Source organism: Macrobrachium rosenbergii, chromosome 30 (genome assembly GCF_040412425.1).
Source record: "Macrobrachium rosenbergii isolate ZJJX-2024 chromosome 30, ASM4041242v1, whole genome shotgun sequence".
NCBI classification, from domain to species: Eukaryota; Metazoa; Arthropoda; class Malacostraca; order Decapoda; family Palaemonidae; genus Macrobrachium; species Macrobrachium rosenbergii.
In genome coordinates, this window is record NC_089770.1 from 23,180,575 (window position 1) to 23,197,568 (window position 16,994).

At 39.5% G+C, this 16,994-nt stretch overlaps 1 long non-coding RNA gene across 1 annotated transcript in view; it reads right to left on the bottom strand.

Annotated features, from left to right (window-relative positions):
• Positions 1–16,994, bottom strand: part of LOC136855135 (uncharacterized) — a 65,998-nt gene that overhangs the window by 33,429 nt on the left and 15,575 nt on the right. Inside the window, exon 2 of the long non-coding RNA XR_010857920.1 lies at positions 1,675–4,740. This is a non-coding gene — a long non-coding RNA (uncharacterized lncRNA). The remainder of the gene's footprint in view (positions 1–1,674; positions 4,741–16,994) is intronic.

A 16,994-nucleotide genomic window follows, 5' to 3' on the forward strand; every position in this document is an offset into this window, starting at 1 on the left:
ATCCTACCCCGATGGGGAGGGCACCAACTTAATTAGTGTGGTTCAAGTTTAAGCAAACCCACTTGATAGGACTGAGAGCATTATGTAATATAATCACCCTCACTCTACTCATCTGAACGACATAATCACTCCATACATATCGATGAAATACTAAGATCAGCTACAGAACTCAACGACGTCTTGAAAACTAAAAACCCAACCGAAAAAATTGCATCAATGGACGTCGAAAGCTTGTTTACTAACATGCCAGTAGACACCACCATAAACATAATCCTCAGTCACATGTACCGTTAACAAGCAGCCCCACCACAAATCCAAGAAAAGACCATAAGGAGCAAGCTCGAAGCATGCACAAAAGCAGCACTATTTTACTCCCACACAGGAGAATTATTCTGCTAAGTAGATGACGTAGCAATGAGTTCGGCCCCAGGCGTTCTTATGGCGAACACGTACATGGCCAATTTAGAGGGCACCATTCAGTATCCATGAAAAACCCGAAATCTATGCAAGATATATTGACGACATTTTCATCGCAATAAACAATAAACGAGATACACACACACACTAAAGATATCTTTATAGAAAAATCCGCGCAGAATTTCACCACAGAACACTGCATAGACCAAAAACTACCATTCTCAGACGCATTAGTAATCACTGGGACACGGTAATAAACAATTATATTAATAATTCTCATAAATTGTGATCAAAATTCACGTAAATTCTGATAAAAATTGATGTTATAGGGGATTTGGATTTACTGTTGTAGGTTAATCATACATCTGACAGCGTTCGGAAGAAAAGGTGGAGCATCAGGTGAAAAATGAGAATTAACCCATAACGCACTGAAGACAAAAGTACCGTAAAAACGAAAATTTCATTTGTTTTGTCGGTGTTGTGTGTCTGTCAGGGGTAGGGGTTTGACTTTGAGTTATAAACCTTCCTCGGGTGACACAGAGGACATGTGCAAAATTTTGTCTGGGTCTGTCAAGCGGTTTGAATTTATATGGAATCCAAACAAATAACCAATCATTCACTTTTATATATATACAGTATATATATATATATATATATATATATATATATATATATATATATATATATATATATATATATATATATATATATATATATATATATATATATATATATATATATATATATATATATATATATATATATATATATATATATATATATATATATATATATATATATATATATATATATATATATATATATATATATATGATTTATGCACATATATTTATATATATGTATATATGAATAATTGTGATTTTTCAACATGATATACCAAATGGATTCATCTTCCAACAAAATCTTTTAAGCCTATGCATATACGTACAAAAAGATCAGATCGAGGTCAAAGTTTCACAGATCGATTACCAACCTACTGCAAAGCTTCCCTCAAAATTTCATCACAATCCACTCAGTAGTTCTTTGATCAATAAAATATAAGATAATGGTCAGACAAACAGACATGCAAAGAAACTGAAATGTGAACACGGTCTCCATGCTGGAGATAATCAACTGATATCATGAAATAACATTTGTATAATTTTAAAGATAAGCTGCAAATTATCAATCATAAACAAACAAGATCCATTTATGGAGGATTTCATTTTAAATTAATAACAAAATAAAGTCACTTACGCTGTATTTTTCAGAAAGAACTTCCTTATCAAGCTGTGGTACAAGCCATCACAAACGCAGTGTCTCGATGTTCCAGTCACCCCCTCCCTGCTACAAGTGAGAAAATTATACAGATTAAAGGCGAGATCAGTACAACTGAACAATTCATAAGCAGGCCGGCTTACTCAAACCTCAAACCGAACAGAGATCGCTCGTGGTCAACTAATTTAATGCCTAAGGGAAATTACTGTGTATACTTTCTATGACATTATTAACAGAAAAATATACAAAAACACTTAATTTAGTATTAAATCCAAATAAATAATATCAATTTCCTAACAATACGGACTTGAACATTAACAGCGACGTCAAATCTTCAAGGTGATCTTCAACTTCGAACTGAATTCTAAACTTGAGGGAAAGTATCACACAAGGGTGGAAATCTTCATTTACATTATTCATCGTCTTCAAGAGTTCTGGGATAATCCCTTTCAGTTCTACTAAGAAGCGGAGGAGAAACCGAGTGGATTCATTGGACATTTGTTAGTGCCGCTGTTTTTATACTAGCGACAGATGACGATGACGACTGCTGTCGCAGAGCTCTTTTCGCAGTCATAATCATCCTAAAACAAATTACTTCATTTGATGACTAATTTTTCATTAGTGTATTTTTAGCCAACATCAACTTATTACCATTAACTGTGAAATGAACATGGAATCTTATCCTGATTTATTTGTTTGCTTGTTTCCGTTAGGTAATTAATAAAAGACAATGGACGGTTTGTCCTCGGCTTCTTGTAGAATGGAAGGTTTGAATCGCAAAGATGATCTTACCTGAAGTCGATATGGAAGCCAGGAATCTTCGATGTGGCGTTGGTGATGTTTCGGGCGGAATTCTTCCAAACCAACCACGACTAAACCTCGAGATTCAAATAACTTAACCTACACTAATCTTCATCATACATCTGTGCAATGCAAGCATAACCTGAACTAACCTAACCTCATAAAACCCGGCTTCAACCTAATCTGAAGCATAATAACCCAAACTAATATACCATAATACAACCCTGATCGTTGCTTGACTTTTATAACCAGCCTATAACAACCAATATCCCACAACGCTCTGCTCGTACCTGAACTCGATACCTGGCCATATGAAGAGACGAGATTTCGCCACGCAGTCTGAAGCTCCCCCCCCCCATCCCATCCACCGCCCCTCCCTTTCCTAGGCTTAATGCGCTTAATTAATTTGGAATTTCGCAAAACAATTAATTTAACGCTTCAGATAAATAAATCGAAGGCAAAAGCAATTACCGTAATTGAATTTAAAGCAAGCTGGGCTGAGATATTCGCATTTCAATTACTTTAATTCCAGCGCATTAAAAACTCATAATGTGCTCGCTTATTATTTTCCAAATAGCGAAGCCAAAGCGCACGAACACTACTAAAAAAGGTTCGGTATAAACTCAACGCCGTAATTACCCTTCCGCTAATTTTAATGAGCGGCTATTTTACCAAGAAGCGAAACCCTCGAAATGAACCAAAGGGCGTTTTATTGCTCGGATTACTTATGAAAATCGAAACTGGAAACAGGCCGCCCAGTGACATCATACACCAGGAAACTGAAACAAACTGAAATCTCCTCTGAAAAAAAAAAATGCACAAAAGCATGTGCTTTCATGGTTAATAAAAATCTTTCAAGTAAAAATAAACTAACAATCACGAACACGTAACACTCACCAAATGCAGCTACCAGTAGAGTTTCCACCATGAATGCTACCCTGAAGTTAATCTTGATTTAGAAAAATCCAAAGAATAATTGGTCAAGGGACATCTCAAAAATTAGCATTCAAATTTTTACGCTAAAGGCAGACTCATAATTTGGGTGAACAGCATTTCCACAATAGTTTGTCAGTCATCCTTTTTGAGGTTTAATAAGATAAGTATTTCCGAGTCATCTTATTTCTTAAAGTCTCAAAGATATGCTTAGGAAATTGATCAGCTTAAAGTCACCATCCCGAAGCATTTTACAGAAGAACAAGAACGCGCAGAGCAATCACGAGCGAGCAATTGCGCCGAGAAAAGCAAGCAAGCAATGGGTTTTAGAATGGCGAGCATGAGAGGGTATAATGCTTTAGCAAGCACAGAGTTGAACGTAGCGCTTAAAAAACATTGCATGCAAGCGCCATCTAAATAAGTGACCAACAACAACCACCAGCAGAGCCTAAGCACCAAACACAAAAAGCAAATTTCTCCATTCTTGGCTTCTGCAAAATGAGGGAGGGTAACCTTTTTTTTTTTTTTAGGAAAGAATTTACAACTTCTGATAAATGTCAACTTACAATACTTAGCAGTTGGTATTAAATATTATTTATAACCAGCACTAAACGTAATAATCACGATATTCGTTCATATGTTTACTTTATTTTATTCTCTCTCTCTTTTAAGAGTCAAAACGCCAAAAAAATTTGAGATGGAAATTCTTTAATCAAGAATAACACTCAGAGTAGCATTCTATACAGTGAGCCTTGACCAGCATGCAAATCTAGATGGCAACATCCGAGTCTATTCAGTATGATTTTCGCAATACCAAAAATAACACATCATACAAAAAACATTAGCATGCATATCATCGTAAACAATGTTGCAATACACATGAAATCATAATAAAAATAAAGACGTATGAACCTTTAACGTACACATCAAAGAAAACATGTGGTATAAAATATTCAACGCCCACATGATCACCCTAAAACGCCTCCCATTAAGGATAAAACACATTCCTTCCGGGATACCATTTTCGACCGTCTAAAGGGACAAAAATCCTTCCGCAGATAACTGTGGATAACATACCCGTCTTTGAAACAAAATTCCCAGACCAACACTGGAGAACATTCTACCGCTTATGGTGGGATTTATGAATCAAATCTCACCAAAAACGGTAGAATTGTTTGCATTCCACCTCGCACTTACAAACAATATACACTTCTCGTAACGTACCATAAATACAAAACAGGTCAATAAAATACCTAACAGTCAAGGCTCACGTGTATAATGGCAGGTCCTACCTTTCCGGAGTATGAACATCTGGAATAGATAAAGAATATTTATAAAAAATATCAATGAAAATTTATCATCATGATTACTTTAAAAAATTAAAATCAAGAGTGCATAAATAATTCTGAACTTCAATTAATTAGACAACAAGAACCTTTCCTTACATTTAAATGCTTTGTTATATCTAATAGTTCTAACTAATCTTATATTAACAACAACAACAACAATAATAATAATAACAATAATAATAATAATAATAATAATAATAATAATAATAATAATAATAATAAAATTCCGGTAAGTCCAAAATTATAAACACTGTCCTTCTCTCAAGTGGTAAAAAGAAAACTGGAAACTTTAAATATACCAACACGGGATTTTAGAGGCGGCCCTCCTTTCAATGTTCTCCCCGAAACTAACTAACACACACACACACACACACACATATATATATATATATATATATATATATATATATATATATATATATATATATATATATATATATATATATATAGTATATTATATTTATATATAATATATATAGGTAGGGTAAGTGGGGTGAGTTGTCCGCGTGAGGTAAGAGACCTCCCCAAGGTATTTGTGGATTTCTTTTAGTTTGAATCCATTTTGATGGTTAGTTTAGCTGCGCCAAGTGTAATGTGACCAAATCATGTATACATCTAAGCCTTGTTGTCAGTTTAGGACCAAGTTTTTTATTTTAACCACTTTCCATAGAAGTTTTGAATGATTTTACCATCATTTTAGGAAAAGATTGATGCTGATTTTTAGACCTTGTGGTTTTTCGCATATTTTTTGAGGATTTTGGAGTAAAATGAGATTGACTTTAATCTTTCATCTCACAATGCATGGAGACCACGTTCGGTTTTAATCTTTCATTTCACAATGCATGGAGACCACGTTCGGTTTTTTTCTAATAAAGGCTTTGGGGTACAAGGCTCCCCAGGCAATGGGGCAAGAAGCCTAGTGACAGGCTTTTTACCTCACAGGTAGACGTTATACTTCATTTATAAATGGAAACAGCTAACGCTATAGTATCTGTCAGAGTGATCTGATTGTTCAGAATAACGTGTCTCATCATTATGAGAGGAAAACAGAGCGTGCATCCTATGGAGAAATGTCTCTCGGATGTATCGAGAGAGTATGGCAGTCCTTTTAATACCCTAAGGCAACACCGAGTTAGGAAAAGTGAAATATCCTGATAATATCCAACCTGGGAGTTTTAGGCACAATTTGAAATGTTAATGAGCCAAATACAAGAAATGTTAGATGACTTGCTTATGAAATTGCAAAAAATAATTAGTCCCATACCGTTTCTGAAAAAAAAATTCTAAAATTGCTGGGAAAGACTCGCTAAAAGCTTTCTTGAAGAAAAACTCTCAGGAAGAGCAGTGGGTTTTAATCGTTTTCTGGAGGCTTCATTTTTAAAGGTATGCCATCAGATTTTATTGGGCAACAATTATGGTCCAAGGGAGGCGTGGAATATCACTGAAACAGGTACCGCATAAAAGTCCATAAGCCCATTAATATTGTGGCAAGAAAGGGAGTCAAAGTGGTAGGACGTACTACAAGTGGAGAATGGGGTCAGACATCACCAGTGTTAAGTGCAATGAATGCAAGTGAGGCATTCCTTCCTCCAATGTTCATATTTGGGTGAAAAAGCAGGTCACAGGCGTTAATGGATGGCAGCCAACCCGGATCCATTGCCCAGTGCACAGCAGAGAGATGGAATGAATGGTTTCAGCATTTTGTTTCACATGTTGAGCCTTCTCAATAAAACAAATACATTGTAATCTTGGATGGACATGATACTCACAAAACATTAGCTGCTATAGGTTTTGCATGAGAAAATGGAATTGCACACAAAAAATGCAGCCTCTGGATATTTCTTATTTCCAACCTTTGAAAGCTGCCTACAGTAGAGCAGCAGATGCATGGATGGTCACATACGCAGCAAGGCAAATCAGCCAATATGAAGTTGTAGGAACATTTGTAGCTGCATTCAAAAAAATAAAACTTCCATTGAAAAGGCTGCTAATAGTTTCAGAGCAACAGGTTTATGGCCATCTAATCCTGATCTCTTTTCTGATAAAGATTTCGTGCCAGCAGACTGGAAGTTCTATATCTGTAGAAAAAAGCCTAATCATACTAGAGTGTACTAGTCCAAACGAAAAACTATTCACGGTGCTCGTCCATCAAATAAAATAGAGAACCCATGACCTGCCTTAGAGAAAGCCTCTCAATGTGTTCCTTGCTGTTCAAAACATGCAACTTCCACTAGAGTTAATGCATAAAAGATACTGAAAGGCCTGTGCAATCCACCAAAGGCCAGAAAAAAAGTATTAGGAAACGGAAAACAGAAATGGCTGAAATAATCACTTCACCCCTTTACAAATCACTGCTTATTCACAGAAGCCTCTTCAACGTGCAAAGAAACCGTCAATGGTCTTGTATAGTTTGCGGAGACCCTTTGTAAACAGCAGCCAAGCGAAAAATAAATGCTGTTTATGTCATGTGGAAACTGGCCACATGAAGATTGCACTCCAGGGACTTTTTCTTACATTTGCCAAAACTGTGATTCAGAAGAATTTTATGTAAAATTTTAACAGAACAAAGTAAAGCTATTTTGTTCCCTAATGATGGAATTATGTTTCCATAAAACTACTTGTTTATAATTTAAAATAAATTCATGTTCTATATTTAATGACTGTTTTAGTTTTTCACTAATTATCCAGATGACCACTTTCATTTATATTCGTAAGAAAAATAAATAAAATTAATGAGTTACTGAAAACGATTTTAAAATACATACAAATACTTTCTTAGCATTTAAGATTACAAATTGTAATATAATTTAGTCATTAACATTTAAATTTAACTTACGAGTTAAATATGCTTAAACCAAAAAGAATTTTTTGTATTCCATTTCTATATTATGAAATATTACAGTTATTGAACTTCATTTACAATAAGTCAATGAAGATTTGTTGCATTTAATGAGGATTTCTATACAAACTCTTTCGCAGTATTCTGACGGGTAAGAGGCCTCCCCCATGGTTACCCGGGGCAAAAGACCCACTTTAAACAAATTTTAAATATTTACACCCACATAAAAGCCAGATACGTTTATTAGCAACATTATATATATATATATATATATATATATATATATATATATATATAGTATACATAATTTTGTGTGGAACAGTTCTATAAAAAATCAGAAGAGATAACAATCACCCAACCATACTACAGAGCACCAGAACCCAGCATACCTCCATCAATGAAATAAAAAGCACCCAGCATCCCAGAGCAGACCAGTCTCAAGACTTTTCATTGATCACAAAATCTTATTTTAAATCTTGTGAAAATAAGATGAAAGAAAGATAATATGAACGAAGGTAGAGTATAATTCAAGGGTGGAAGCAACCTTATGATGCATCAACCCCAGTCACTGGAACCTCTGTCCTTGTTGATTCACAATGAAGGAAATCGTCCCGGCTCCTACTGCAGATTCAGTGTTTACGATGTTTTTGGTTTTCCATCAAAGAGCGATGGTACTTCTGAAACTTGAAAGCCATTTCCCAACTGGCAATCTTTATTTTATAGGCATCATACAATGTTGAAAGGAAAGTCATTCAACGCTGTCTGAAAAGGAATAAACTTTGGGAATGGTTACTTTGTTTATTTTGCAACACAAAATTCATCAATGAAAGACATTTCAACAAAACCCATCAAACAAGCAGTCTGTGAACAAGCCAAATGTTATTTAAGCTAAGTTCAGATATAAACCATTTAGAGAACATACCGAACGTTACTCGTCAGGCTTAACGCTTAAATAAACCGAGTGCCTGTTATGCTCTGCACCCAACCGTCCCTCTTATCCTCAAGATCCAATTCCCTCACGACCTAATGTACCCATCCCATCAAACGGATTCACGTTATTTCTTCTCCCCCCTTTCAGACAAGTGCTCTTCACCCAGGAACCTGATGATGCACATAGAGAAACCCTTTTCACTGAAATGGTCTCCTGTCAACGGAAGAAATTCTTACATTTTGTTCGGAAAATACAGAGCTTTCATCTTACAAAGAGCAGAGGTATCTCAGTTGCTGCTAATATTCGCTGTAGCTATAACACACTGGTAAAGATGAATCAGAAATAAAACAGGAATTTCCAATGAGGTGTTACATAAAACTGAGAGAGAGAGAGAGAGAGAGAGAGAGAGCATGAGAGATTTCCCACTTCAACGAGAGATGAAGTCGTGGAGATTTCAAAAAAGTCGAAAAATGTCTTAACAGTGAAATAATATGTCTGTTTGAATTTTGAAATTCATTTTTTAATTTTGTATCGTAATTTTAAGTTATAAAAAGGTATACAGAATCGTCACAAAAATTTAAACCACTTGAGCTTATGTAAAATTGTATTATACCAAAGTGTAGATATTCTCATTTAAATCTTACAGCTATATAATGATAAAACTTATCACTACTACAGGTAACTGAACTGTATATTTTCAATATATATTTTATATATATATATATATATATATATATATATATATATATATATATATCAAATCACGGGTTGACTAAGGAAACATTTCTACATTTGTCAATTCAGACATTTCATAATAAAACTTATTAAACAATCTGTAAAAAAATTATAAAAAATCAAAATGAAAAAAATCAGTAAAGACTAAAATTTACAATTACAAAAATATATTTAAAAGCTAAGACCGCCGACCAACCTTAAGTTCACAGACAGGATGACTGAATGGCACGAGAAAAAAAATAAAAATTTTTTTAAAACATACTTTTATTAACATGCACTAAAAATTTAAAAATTATTTTTTGAGACACCAAGATTTTCTCACAAAATAAAAGCGTGGGCCCCAAACATGGAAGGAAATGCTACAACTCTTTTCTTGTAGTATTTCCGCACATGTTTTGGGCCCACGCTTTTATTTTTTGGAGACATGATTAATTGTAAGAAAATCTTAGTGTTTCAAAAATTATTTTTTTTTTACTTTTTAGTGCATGCTAATAAAAGCATGTTGTAAAATTTTTCTTTGTATTTTGCATTATATACTTTTTAGTTTTGGCAAATTGTAACAGATTTATAACAGGGGAGAGAAGGGGGAAGGAGGAAAGAAGGGAAGATGGAAGGGGAGTGCAATGTGAGGGGAAGGGGATATGGGAGGGGGGGGGGAAGGGATGAAAGAGGGAAGAGGAGGGAAGGTGGAAGGGAGGTGGGGAAGGGGAGGCGGAGGGGGAGGAAGATGGAAGGTGAGGGGAGGGGAGGAGGGAGAGGGGAGAAGGGGAGGGAAGAAGGTAGGAAAGGCGAGGGGAGGAAAATGGGAAGGGGATGGAGGGGAGAGAGGGGAGGGAGGGGTGAAGGAAGGGGCAGGGGAGGGGAAGGTGGCAGGAAAGGGGTGGGAGGCGTAGGGAAAGGGGGATTGGAAGGGTAAGGAAAGGGGGATTGGAAGGGTAGGGAAGGGAGGGGAACGGGAAGGGGAAGTGGAGGAGAGGACATAGCTAACACTTGTTCATGTGCTCCAGAAGGGGAAGGGGAAGGGGAGGGGGAGGGGTAGGGGAAGAGGGACGGAGGAGGGGAGGGACGGGAGGGGAGGGGAGGGGAGGGAAGGGGGAAGGAAAGGGAGGGGAGGAGAAGATGGAAGTGGAGGGGATGGAAGACGGAGGGGATGACACAGCTAAATTAACAACACTTGTGTGCTCTGGAAGGGGGGGAGACGGATGGAGAGGGAAGGAGACGAAGGAAGGGGAAGGGGTAGGGGAAGGGGGATGAGAATGGGGAGGGAGGGAGATGGAAGAGGGAAAGGGAGGGGAGGAAGGGGATGGAAGAGGGAAGGGTAAGAGGAGGGGAGGAAAAAGGGAAGGGTAAGAGGAGGGGGAGGAAAAGGGAAGGGTAAGAGGGGGAGGAAAGAGGGAAGGGAGGACAACTAAATTAACACTTGATCGTATGCTTCGGAAGGGGAGGAGAGGAGAGGGGATGAAGAGGGAAGGGGAGGGGGGGAGGACACTACTAAATTAACACTTGTGTGATTGGGGAGGGGAGGAGGGTGGGGGAAGGGGATGGAAGAGGGAAGGGGAGGGGAGGGAAGAGGAGGACAGCTAAAAATACACTTGATCAGGTACTGGGGAGGGGGAGGCGGAGGGGAGGCGAGGGGAGGGGAGATGGAAGAGGGAACTGGGCGAAACGTTGGCGAAATATTGTATACTTTAATTGACAAATAAATACATTGTAGAAAAATCTACTGATTATTATTTTTTTTTTTTTTTTTCGTCTATCACAGTCATCCTATTCGACTGGGTGGTTTTTATAGTGTTGGGTTCCGGGTTGCATCCTGCCGCCTTAGGAGTCCATCACTTTTCTCACTATGTGCCCTGTTCCTAGTAGCACTCTCTTCTGAACGAGTCCTGGAGCTACTTCAGCATCTAGTTTTTACAGATTCCTTTTCAGGGATCTTGGAATCGTGCCTAGTGTTCCTTTGATTATGGGTACAATTTCCACTGGCATATCCCATATCCTTCTTATTTCGATTTTCAGGTCTTGATACTTACCATTTTTTTCTCTTTCTTTCTTATCTACTTGACCCATTATACTGCCACATCAATGAGTGATACTTTCTTCTTGATTTTTTCAATCAACATGTCTAGTCTTTCGGCACTTATCACCCTATCCGTTCTGATACCACAGTTCCAGAGGATCTTTGCCTGATCATTTTCTATCTCTCCCTCAGGCTGGTGTTTGTACCACTTATTACTGCAAGCTAGCTGGTGTTTCTTGCACAGGCTCCAGTGGAGGGCTTTTACTACTAAATCATGCCTCTTTTTGTACTGGTTCTATGTAAGTGCAGGACATTTGCTTGCTATGTGGTTTATGGTCTTGTCTTTCATACTGCACTTCCTGCATGTGGGTGAGATGTTATTTCTACCTATTGCTCTTTGAACATATCTGGTTATTAGGGCCTGATCTTGTGCCACTGTTAGCATTCCTTCTGTTTCCTTCTTGAATTCTCCCCTCTGTAGCCATTGCCATGCTTCATCGCTGGCCAGTTCTTTAGTCTGTCTCATGTACTGTCCGTGCATTGGTTTGTTGTGCCATTCCTATCCTGTTTTTCATTCTCCTGTCTCGTACATTTCTGGGGCTTCATCTACCTTTATCAGTCCTTCTTCCCATGCACTCCTCAGCCACTAGTCTTCACTGGTTTTCAGATATTGCCCCAGTGCTCTGCTTGCGATGTTGACACAGTCCTCTAGGCTTAGTAGCCCTCTCCCCCATTCTTTCGTTTTATGTATAGTCTGTCGGTATTTGCTCTTGGGTGTAGCGCTTTGTGTACTATCATGTGTTTCCTAGTTTTCTGGTCTATGTTGTGGAGTTCAGCCTTCGTCTACCCCACTATTCCTGAGTTGTATCTGATTACTGGTACTGCCCATGTGTTTAAGGTTTTCGTCATGTTTCCGACGTTGAGTTTTGACTTGAGTATCGCCTTTAATCACCTAATGTATTCTTTCCTGATCGTGTCCTTCATCTCTTGGTGTATTATATCCTCTCCTCCTATTACTCCCAAGTATTTGAATCCTATCTCATCCATGTGTTTGATGCTATTCCCGTCTGGTAGCTTTATCCCTTCAGTCCTTGTCACTTTGCCTTTTTATATGTTGACCAAGGCACATTCTTCTATTCCAAACTCCATCCTCATGTCCCCAGATACAATCCTTACAGTCTGGATTAGGGTATCTTATTTCCTTGATGCTCTTACCATACAGCTTAATGTCCTCCATGAACATCAGATGGTTAATTCTGCTGTCTCCTTTCTTGAGTTGGTACCCAGCATCCAACTTCTGCAGTACTTTTGTCATGGGAATCATGGCTACTTCAAAGAGTAGTAGGGACAGTGAATCGCCTGAAAGATCCCTCTCATGTTAGTCTTATCCCAGAGCTTGTTAGTACTGTGTTCCAGTTGCGCATTGTATTTTTTAGGAAGCTGATGGGGTTTTTCTTCTGCCTAGGGTTATAACCCAATAACACTGGGCGCTCAGTCCCTGGGCACCAGCTCACAGACCGACCAGACACAACAGGTTCACTAAAATTAACACCTCTAACAGACAGTAAAGGATTGGATGTCTGCCCATAGGAAGGGCACTTGACTGCGGGGTCGCTCATATGATGGACGCTTGGACACTTGATGTCCATATGCTGAACGCTAATATAACACACGATCATTCTCGGGGCGCTCAGGCACTGGGAGCCCACAAGCTGGAAACGCAGACAATGGGCGCTCATACGAATAGCGCTCAGACACTGAAGATCATAAGAATGGCATTCAGACACTGATTGCTCAAATGATGGGCACTTGGACACAGGAAAATCACCACCTGGGAGCTCAGGCACTAAATTCTCGGACTCTGGGTGCTCGGACACTTTATGTCCATACACTGGACTAACCAACACTTTCTTGGACACTTTGTGGCGCTTGGTGGGCATGGAAAGGGAGTGAGAAGCTTGAAGAGACTCCCAAAAACTATTAGAGGGAAGGGGGTTAAGAGCCCCTTCCAATGCTCGCTTACGAGCCGGGAGAGCATCTTCTTCCATCGAGGCGAGAGATCCTTTTCAATGGTCTCAACACTTGAGCAAAGCGCCGACTACGCTTTCGAGGCCCATCTGAGTCCAAGTCACTGGAAGATAACATTTGCACACCCAAGTGGATGCCTTTCCAACGGCGATCTTCCAAGTCCTGGGATAAGAGGACAACAGGCTTGGATGAGGAAGCGACTACTCATGGGCAAACCCCACCAACCTCCCTTGGACTGCTAGTTTACTTCCTCCCAGGTGAGTAAGAGGAGTTTAGCAGGGACCTTGGTCTAGGAGCATCAATGGGACGAGTAGCCACCTCCTCCTCTGATGCTGTTAAATCTGTCCATGAGGACACGCACTGAGTTCCAAATTTGGGAAACGGTGTTCATTAACAAATCAGTCCACAAGGACATGCACTGAGTTCCCATTTGGGAAACAGTGTTCACTAACAAATCAAATTTCTTATCAACACATGCTTCCAGGCTGGCAATGGCATTGGGTTCAGAGGAATGAGAGCCAGGGATCAGAGTTACAGGAAAAGTCGGACTTGAGATAGGGGAAAAAGTGGCCACAGGTGTTGCAGGTACGGGTAAATCTGCCACATCAACCTCAGGAGACAAAACCTGGCTAGCAGAAGCCTTCGCTTCAGCCCTAGCAGTACCTTTTCTAAGTCTGTCACACTGTAACTTCTCTAAATGTGCATGCACAGTCTTCCACTTCCCCATCACAGCAAATTTCCAGCAAGCAAACTTGCTCCCTACACCAACTACATTACTACATACAGTGTGATTGTCTACTTGGCTGAAGTCAACCTAGTCTTACAGCCTTTACTAGTCAAAAATAGTCAAAGTCAGAAAAGCCACAATAAAGAATCCTGAATTAGCTAAGCTAATTAACAGTAGAGCGCTACCAAGAAGCATCGAGTACTTCACCAAATGAAGAATATCAGCAACCATCCAGTGAAAACCAAAAAAAATCAGAGCAGCCAATGACCATGAGTTTAGTCACTGACGGCAGAAACGAATTGAGTTCTTTAGCTGTGTTGTACCTATCCTTCCCCAAAAGTGGGCAGAGCAGTATATCTACACCCAAAACAAAAGAGAGCTACTGCGAATTTTGAATTTTGAGCTGCCAGGTAAAGTAGAAACTAATAGCTATGTAATTATTTGGTAAGTTGCGTATATAAAAAAAAAAGCAGAATAGGTCTCAGCTACCAAAAATACGCCAGAGAGACCTTGGCAAAGATTACAACACTCAACGGCGAAGAGCATCAACCAAATGCACTGAACTCACTCCTGATAAGCTTCCACCAAGGGTTGAAAACTCCTTTTATCACCTCTGAACAAAAACACTTGCTCTGGCTAAAAAGAAAAACACTGATTCAGTGGGAAACCTGTCAGCTAAATAAAATGTTCAAAACTCTGATCAGAATAATCTTGCAATAACGTAAGTTCCTAAACCACTGGGGACTCGGAGAAACGAAACAGCAACCAACTGTTTACCTACAGAAACTCCCTCAACTGGATTAGGAGTTAAAATCCCCCCGAGACAGAATCTTGAGACTACTTACCGGAACCACCTGCCTACCAAAATGGAGGCTGAAATGATAGCGCTTTGCCAAGATTCTCTATAGGCAGGTGATAGCTGCACAGGTGAACGGCGTGCCATCGATAGGCACTAGAAAACACAAATCTATGACTGATGGCTTAATCAAAGGTTTTCATGTATTTTCAGGAACTACAATATTTTATTTGTAAAACAAAAAATCAACCACGAATGTAAAACATGTCAAGCTTTCAAATCACATGTACAGTATTAGAAAACTCTTCTTGGGACAAAGAATTATTAGGTATTTTTCAGGTGTGAGAAAACACAACTGATCATAAAATCATGTCCTTTTTGTTCTAATGTCCTACACTACTTTTCCACTCACAGAAACAAATGTCTTGTCAGAATTCTGTGATAATAAATCAGTTGGTAGTTGACCATGTCTCTGTCTACACTCACACCCTAAACTGGTGACATCACAATGGCCAACCCTGCCAGCTCTACCAATGCCGCAGCCACATCCGTCCGCCTGCCCCCTTCGTGACACACAACCCAGAGGCCTGGTTCTTTAGGCACAGATGATCTACAGATAAAAATACAAATCACGTCGTCGTCATGAAAAGCTGACAACTTCCTTAAATTCCTACCCAACAATGTATTCAAACAAATAGCAGAGTGGTTAGCCGAGCCAGACACCACCATCACATACGAGACTTTGAAGGAAGAACCAAGTCATCCTTCAGCATGTCCCCAGCCCTCAAAGCTAGAAAATTTCTAGATAACGTAGGAATGGCAATAAGAGATCAATGGCCCTCACACGTCCACAAGCAACTCCAATGGTTAATAACAATCCCTGCCATAGACAGCCAACCAAAGACAATGCTGGCTGGACTTAGTGCGAGAAGTCCTCCTGACGAAGTTGCCACAAAAAACAGCTGCTGCAATTCTTAACACCACATCCACCACGTCCCTTGAGAAATTTCTCAAAATGGTAGACGCAGTTCATCCAGCCCAGACATCATCAGAGCACACTCACTGGCCTGTAGCAGCAGCCACCACACACAACCACAACCCCTTAGCAGCGATGAGACAAACATTGGGCCAGATTTCCCTGCCACTCCCAAAACTACAAGAGGGAAAACAAACAACCGCCAAATCAGATAATAAAGCCTGACACACAACATAAACAGAGGATCAGAAAAGAAAAATGGCCACTGGAGATTTGGGAGTGAGGCTTAAAATGTGAACAAGGATGTATGCTATCAAACAATATGCAGCAGGGCTGCAGCAGCGGCCAAACCAACTAATCGTCTGCCTTTCGCTGTCTTTCTTCCAGGAAAAGGCAAGAACACTCTACATTTCTATATGACCAATGAGATGTCCGACATACAATTCCTCATTGACATAGGTGTATGCAAATCATTTGTCCCAGCCAACCCAAATGAACAGCTAAAACAAGCTCCCAACACTCTCCAGGTGTCTACCGCCAAAGGCGCCCCACTAAAAAGTTATGGAACCAGAAATATGAAATTATCATTCAACGGTAAACCATACAGTTAGACATTCATCACAGCAGACATCACCGTTGCACTACTCGCAACAAACTTCCTGAGAGCACACGACATGCTGTAGACCTATCCAGACAACAGCTCATTCAGAGAGATGCCCCTTTAACCCCCATCACCCCAAGGACAACAACAAACTCCATGCTGGGACCAGAAATCTCTTGCCTCCTCTGGGAATTTCCCGAAGTGTTCAAGGACAACCTCCAGCATGACCTCACGCACCCTAAAAAAAAACACCACATCAAACATCATATCATCACCGAGGGTCCCCCAGTGCACACATATTTCAGACGGCTGGCTTCAAACAAACTAGCTTACACAAATATTCCATGATATGCAACAGGCAGGAATCTGCCAGAAAGCCTCCAGCCCTTGGGCATCTCCCCTCCACATGGTGCCTAAAGCAGACGGTACATGGCGGCCCTGTGGCAACTTTCGGCACCTTAATGTTAAAACAGTATCAGACAGGTACCTCCTGCCTAATATTGAAGACATAATTAATCAGCTCGAAGGAGCAAGAATATTCACAAAAATTGATCTTCTGAAGGGAT